Source organism: Lactuca saligna, chromosome 3, assembly GCF_052625555.1.
Source record: "Lactuca saligna cultivar CGN05327 chromosome 3, ASM5262555v1, whole genome shotgun sequence".
In the NCBI taxonomy this organism is placed as follows: domain Eukaryota; kingdom Viridiplantae; phylum Streptophyta; class Magnoliopsida; order Asterales; family Asteraceae; genus Lactuca; species Lactuca saligna.
The window spans coordinates 129,900,604-129,906,628 of record NC_136419.1 but is presented as its reverse complement, the minus strand read 5'-3'; the positions used below and the strand labels follow the sequence as shown (position 1 = coordinate 129,906,628).

General features: G+C 38.6%; 1 long non-coding RNA gene across 3 annotated transcripts; it reads left to right on the top strand.

Moving 5' to 3' along the window:
• The first annotated feature begins 1,124 nt into the window (after nucleotides 1-1,124).
• Nucleotides 1,125-4,378, top strand: LOC145037243 (uncharacterized). Of its 3 annotated transcripts, XR_013678696.1 has the most exons (7): nucleotides 1,125-1,804; nucleotides 2,073-2,240; nucleotides 2,326-2,932; nucleotides 3,034-3,096; nucleotides 3,661-3,961; nucleotides 4,057-4,152; nucleotides 4,188-4,378. It is a non-coding gene; the product is annotated as an uncharacterized LOC145037243 (long non-coding RNA). The 3 variants fall into 3 exon arrangements; XR_013678697.1 differs by having other exon boundaries at nucleotides 2,326-3,739; nucleotides 3,840-3,941; nucleotides 4,068-4,152; XR_013678695.1 differs by having other exon boundaries at nucleotides 2,326-3,941; nucleotides 4,068-4,152.
• Nucleotides 4,379-6,025: the final 1,647 nt, after the last annotated feature.

Below are 6,025 nucleotides of genomic sequence, written 5' to 3'. Positions count from 1 at the left end.
CCGAAGGGTAGCCTATGCTAGCGAGATATAGAGTACTTGTGATCTGGAATCCAAGGAGGAGAATTTGGGGTGAATACTGATGCGATATGGACAGTAGTATAGGTCCCGTGCTACTGAGACACCGGATCAGTGCGCAGTACAAGTAAGAATCCTTAGGATACTAGGGAACAAGTAAGATTGAGTTATGGAGTGTAAGCATGCTCGAGTGAGTCTCTGATATTTTTATGTTATGTTTCAGAGACATCATGGTTAGGACATGCCACAGACCTGAGACAAGCGGCGTGAGTGACGAGGAGCTTTGTCAGATGATTCACGATGAGGTAGCAGCGGCGATTCGAGCCGAGATTTCGGAGATGTTTGGGTCTATCAAGACCACATTGGTTGAGACTTTGGATGAGCGGTATGTAACAGTTACTAAGGTTGCGGCTGCTGCAGCTACTGTAACTGTGGCTGCTGCTAGACCTCAGGGAGGTGACTTGTTGTTGTTTCGGGAGTTCAGCAACACGAAACCACCGGAGTTTTACGGGGCGCATGATTCGATCGCTGCAATGAGATGGATTTCTGATGTCGAGGGATGCTTCTACACATGTTCATGTCCGGAGCATTTAAGAGTATGATTCGCGGTGAACCAACTTCACTTGGGAGCGAAGGCCTGGTGGAAGTTCGTGACAGCGAACTGCACACTTGCATAGCTTTTATATGTGACCTGGGAGAGGTTCACCGCCATGTTCAGAGATGAATATCTTCCCCCGGTGGAGAGGGAAAGATTGGACCAGGAGTTTTTGACCCTCAAGCAGCGTACTGATTCTGTTACTTTGGTTACCAGGAAATTTCATGAGAGGGCGATGTTCTGTCACTACAAACAAAATATCATTTAGTGGCACACATGTTTAATGACATATCTTTTTTATGTCACTATAGTGTGTTTTTAGTGGCATATTTTTATATGCCACCATAAAATTAATAGATTTAACGGCACTTTATAATATATGTCACTAGTATCAATCTTTATTAGTGGCATCAATATTCAAAATGCCACTAAAACATCTGCATGTCATTTTTTTTATACGCCACTAAAGTGTTGTGTTTACCCATCTATTTTTGTGCCATTAAAAACACTAAATCCACGCTTCTTAGTTCCTATCCCCTCTCCAAAATGAATCGACCTATATTATGTGTGGCCTTTGACGTTTCCCCAATTCTTTTGCCCTAATCGATCGCATTTCACAGCTCACAACATCAATACATCATACATCCGGCTGATGGCGAGTTTGCTAAGAACAGACAGTTGATATCATTGAATTCTTATCTAGTTTACGATCAGGAAACTCAAAATCAACATCAAAAATATGAGAATCAGATTTTCTTATTGCGTTATCGCTCTTCTCCGAGCTCCTTCATTTGGAATATACTCAATGAGAACAGAGAACAGAAATTCCTGGATCTTATCACCACCGCCTCGAATCACGAGCGGGAGGAAAGGTTCTTTAAGAAACAAAAGAAATCTGAATATGATTTACATGAGTTCCAGACTTTCCAAACAATCTATCATTAGCATCAACACCTAAAAAGCAGGAAAGGAGAGAAACACCGATTCATAACCAAGATCTTCCACCTCAGTCAACGGATGTGACACACGGTTGCAGTTCATGGCGAGTTTCGGATTCTGGTGGTTATGAGTATGCAAATCAAAGTAATCTGGATTTTTCATCGTCTTTTAGAGCTATGGATTCAGGTAGTTAAAACATCATCAGGAATAATAGCACTCCAGTTGGATTTTTGTTCTCCTTGACTGTTGAATATGGTAAACAATTCAACCTACTTGTTAATTTCATTATTTTTCTCAACTTGCAGTTGATTTATTAGCGAAAAAAGTTCACATGTATTTGAAATTGACATATATTGGGAGTTGACTTTTTGCTACTGGTTCATACACCCCAAATTTGTCATGATGTTTGATGATCTAACGAATTGAAGACTTCATCTTATTTCTTGTTTAAATTTGTTGCTTGTAAGATTGATATCCAGAGTAAGATTATTAAGACTCGATTGCTTTTGATCTTAAAACGTAGGTCTTACGGGCATGAAAATGTGAGAAAAAGCAATTCATCAAGTGCTCCGAATAACCAACATCATAAAGAATAACTTCTAATTGGACAACAGGGAGTTTAGAGTTCTAGACAACATATTTGATTTACCCAAGAGAAAAAGAAGACTCTTCTCTTTTGAATGGAATTTGTGTATGTAAATTGAGTATTTAACTGATAGTAATCTCTCCCTAGTTAGTTGATCCTAATTTCTTATTTTCTTCATTTTCGCTTGTAGTTCAAGAAGTTTGAAAGGCGCACATTTTCAAATGCATATGGAACCCATTTCATTACAGCATTCAGCATCATGAAGTACTTGGAATACACTCCTTTCCAACGATACTTGTTATCTATATTCTTGTATAGTTAATAAATTCCTTTAATTTTCTCATTTTTTTGGTTCTACATTAAATCTAGTGTTATCTGAAGTAGTGTTTTCTTATTATATAGAATAAATGCTTTTCTAGATTACTTCAACCTTGGACAACGTACCCTAGGGATGCATTAAAGCTTACTCTTGTGAGTAGAATCTATGTTTTGGGATAATTTATAAATCACAGGTTCTTATGTAAAAAACTTCAACTTTTGAAATTCCCACTTGGTTTTTACCTTTTGATCATGTGAACATACAGGCTTGGATAACCGAATCTCTTAATTTGGAAAATAAGTTATAGTTGTAGAATAATAAAAATTAAATAATGGGTCTTTAATAGTTATTCCTAATGTTTGGTTTCTTTTATAAAATTGTCTGATTTCTGTTTTTAAATTTCAGTTCTGATTCTTGATTATCTTGGTAACTCTCCTGATGCCGGCTCACCAACTAAATATATTTCTAATAGATCCAGGTGGTGATGCAACCGTTACCTAGGTTAACTTAACTATTCATCTAGTTAGATTGGATAATTATTTGATTTGGTTTTGTTTCAATATCATGTTTGTTAAACAGCTGAAAGATGTTGATATGTCTGATTTTGACTTTGTACCACATGTATCCAGACTATAACTGTAGGTAATAACTTTATTTTGCTATAACTCAAATTTTATTCAAGAAGTTTAGAAGGGGTTAATTAGGAAATCAAATAAATAAAGAGCAAACTATTGGTGGTAGGGGTCTTTTGGGTATTTATGTTTACTTAGTTTGTTGCAACAGTGCTTATAAGAGGGTAGATAGTATGTGGATATCATCATATATCTTGTGAGAAATATGGTATTTCATACATTGGGACAAGATAGGCTCTCGAATCACTATCAAATCACTAGGTTTATCTTGTTATTTTGAGTCCTATCAATACATCAGTGTAGTATTGGTTTTCTGTTCTTGATTTGACCTTATATTCTAAATTAGTTCTGATAGAGATATGAAATTACTAACTACAAAAAGGACATAAACCAAGAATCATCCATTTTTGTTTAAGAATGGAAAAATTGGTAAGTAGCTAAAGTTTTGTTGGGGTAAGAAAAAGAATAAAAGGAAGAATTGGTAAGTAGCTTGATTCACGACATAGTTGTTATAATTAATCTAACATATATATATTGATTCATTTTCCACCTACCCCTACCCCCACTTTTCCAGGACAAGTTGGGCTCATGATCAATAACTCTAGATTGGTATTTTGGCCAACAACGAATTATCATCTATTTTTTGCATTTTTGTAAGTTTGTATCAACGACAATGCAATTGAAAAGCTATTGGCTCCTGTGTAAGTTACTAAAATGCTCAAAATCTTTTCATTTTTTATGGAAAAATTAAAGATATAAAGTTAGGCGAGCGGAGCAATTGGAAACATCAGTGCAAGCAAAACCGTGGCGATCTACTGGTGTAAGGGTTCTACTGCTGTAAGGGGGTCTACTACTGTAAGTTTTGTGACCTAAATGTATTTCCATTTATGTTATTATTAAGTGTGATATTTTTCATTTGTAGATAATGTGTCATTATTTATTTAAATATTATGTTCCTAAATGTTTACAGGTAACCCAAAGAAAACTAGCAAGTATCCTTACACCATCAACCATGATCAACGGAAACATTGGGCCTTAAGTTGTACATCTTCTTGCTATAAAGGAGGTATATAATTTTGAGTTATATATGATTTTGTGTAGGGGGTATCAGAAGTCTTGATGATGATTCAACTACATATGGATTTGCCTTTGTTGATTGTGATGCCTTATAGTTTTGGATAGGATCAGTGAGTGATGATGCTTCATGTGCAACTTTAGACTTATTTGGCATTTATGTAGACTATCGTTTAAAAGATTCAAAATATGAACAACGAAACTATTATTATTTTCAACGAATTACAATTAAATTATTTTTTATGTGTTGCTATAAGTAGCATGAATTTTGAAATCATGTGTAATTAGCGCTTTAAAATATATACCACATTATATTATTGTATTGTGGCAAATAAAAAAGTGCCACTAAAGAGGGGATCAATATTAGAATTTCACGAGTTTTTAGCGGCACAACTTATGTGCCACAAAATAGTTTTTGTCTATCGTGACAAACAAAAAAGTGTCACTAAACCCTTAAAAACTGCAGCGACAAAACTGAAAAGTGTCATTAAAGGGTTTTAGTGGAAGCGCTTCTAGTAACACTTTTTATTTGTGCCACTAATTATCTTTGAGACATTTAGTAGCACTTTTTTAGGTATTCAGTGGCACTTTTTGTGTGCCACTAAATGACGTTTTGTTTGTAGTGTGTCCTGAGTAGGTGTCTACCGAGCAGGCACGCATGAGTCGTTATCTGGGCATACTGAGGAGGGATATGCAGGAGTTCATAGCGAACTCGACTTACCGAACATTTTCTGAGCTCTAGGAAAATGCCCAGAAGAAGGAGATTGAGTTGGAGACTCAGGACAGGGAGGAGGCCGAGTCTCAGGGGAAGGATCGGCGGCCGGCACAGTCTCATCCGGCAGCCAAGCGGGCAAAGCCCACCGATTCGAGATCTGGAGGCCAGAAGGGCCGCACTTGCAGGAAGTGCAGAAAAGGAAATGATGCGTTCTATCAATCGGGTGCTTGCTACAAATATGGTAAGGTGGGGCATATAGCCAACGATAGCCCCAAGGGATTCACGGTTTGCTTTCATTGCAACCAGACGGGCCATTGGAAGGCCGAGTGTCCACAGCTACTATAGGGGTCAGCTTAGGGGTCTGCACAAGTTACTGAGGGACGGCCGGTGAAGGCCGAGGCACTGAAAGCTCGCGGGAAAGCTTTCCAGTTTACATTGGAGGAGGTCCGTGCAGCGCCCGATGTCGTGGCTGGTACGTATTCTATCATTTATTTATGCTGAGTAATGATATGGCGCTTATTTTATGATATGCGTAGGTACTTTTCTTGTGAATTTTGTACCTGCTTTGGTGTTATTTGACTCGGGTGCGAGCCAGTCATTTGTTTCTTTAGCGTTTAGTCGGCACATCAGTATTCAGCGAGAGGCGTCAAGTCGACCTCTACGAGTTTCTATAGCTGACGAGCAAGTAGTGTATGCTACGGATGTGATTAGAGGATGTGTACTTGAGATTTTCGGTGTTGAGTTTCCGATAGATCTTGTCCCGATTGTGATGGGGGACGTGTGTGTCATAATGGGCATGGATTGGTTGAGCCGATTTGGGGCTGTTATAGACTGCGAGCGATAGTTGGTGACGATACAAGACCCTAGTAGGGGACTACTTACAATGTACGATGAGGTTACCCAATGTGGTTCAGCATTTTGTTCGGCTGCCAGAGCGAAACAGAGTTTACACTAGGGTTGCAGTGGGTTCGTAGCCTATGTGATGGATACGCGCGTGGCCGCTGGGAGGCCATGTTCGATTGATGATGTTCCAATAGTGCGTGAGTTCCCAGATGTTTTCCCGAGGAGTTGTCAGGTGTGCCTCCCGAGAGGCAGGTAGAGTTCTGCATCGATTTGGTTCCGGGGGCAGCACCTATCGCCAAGGCGCCTT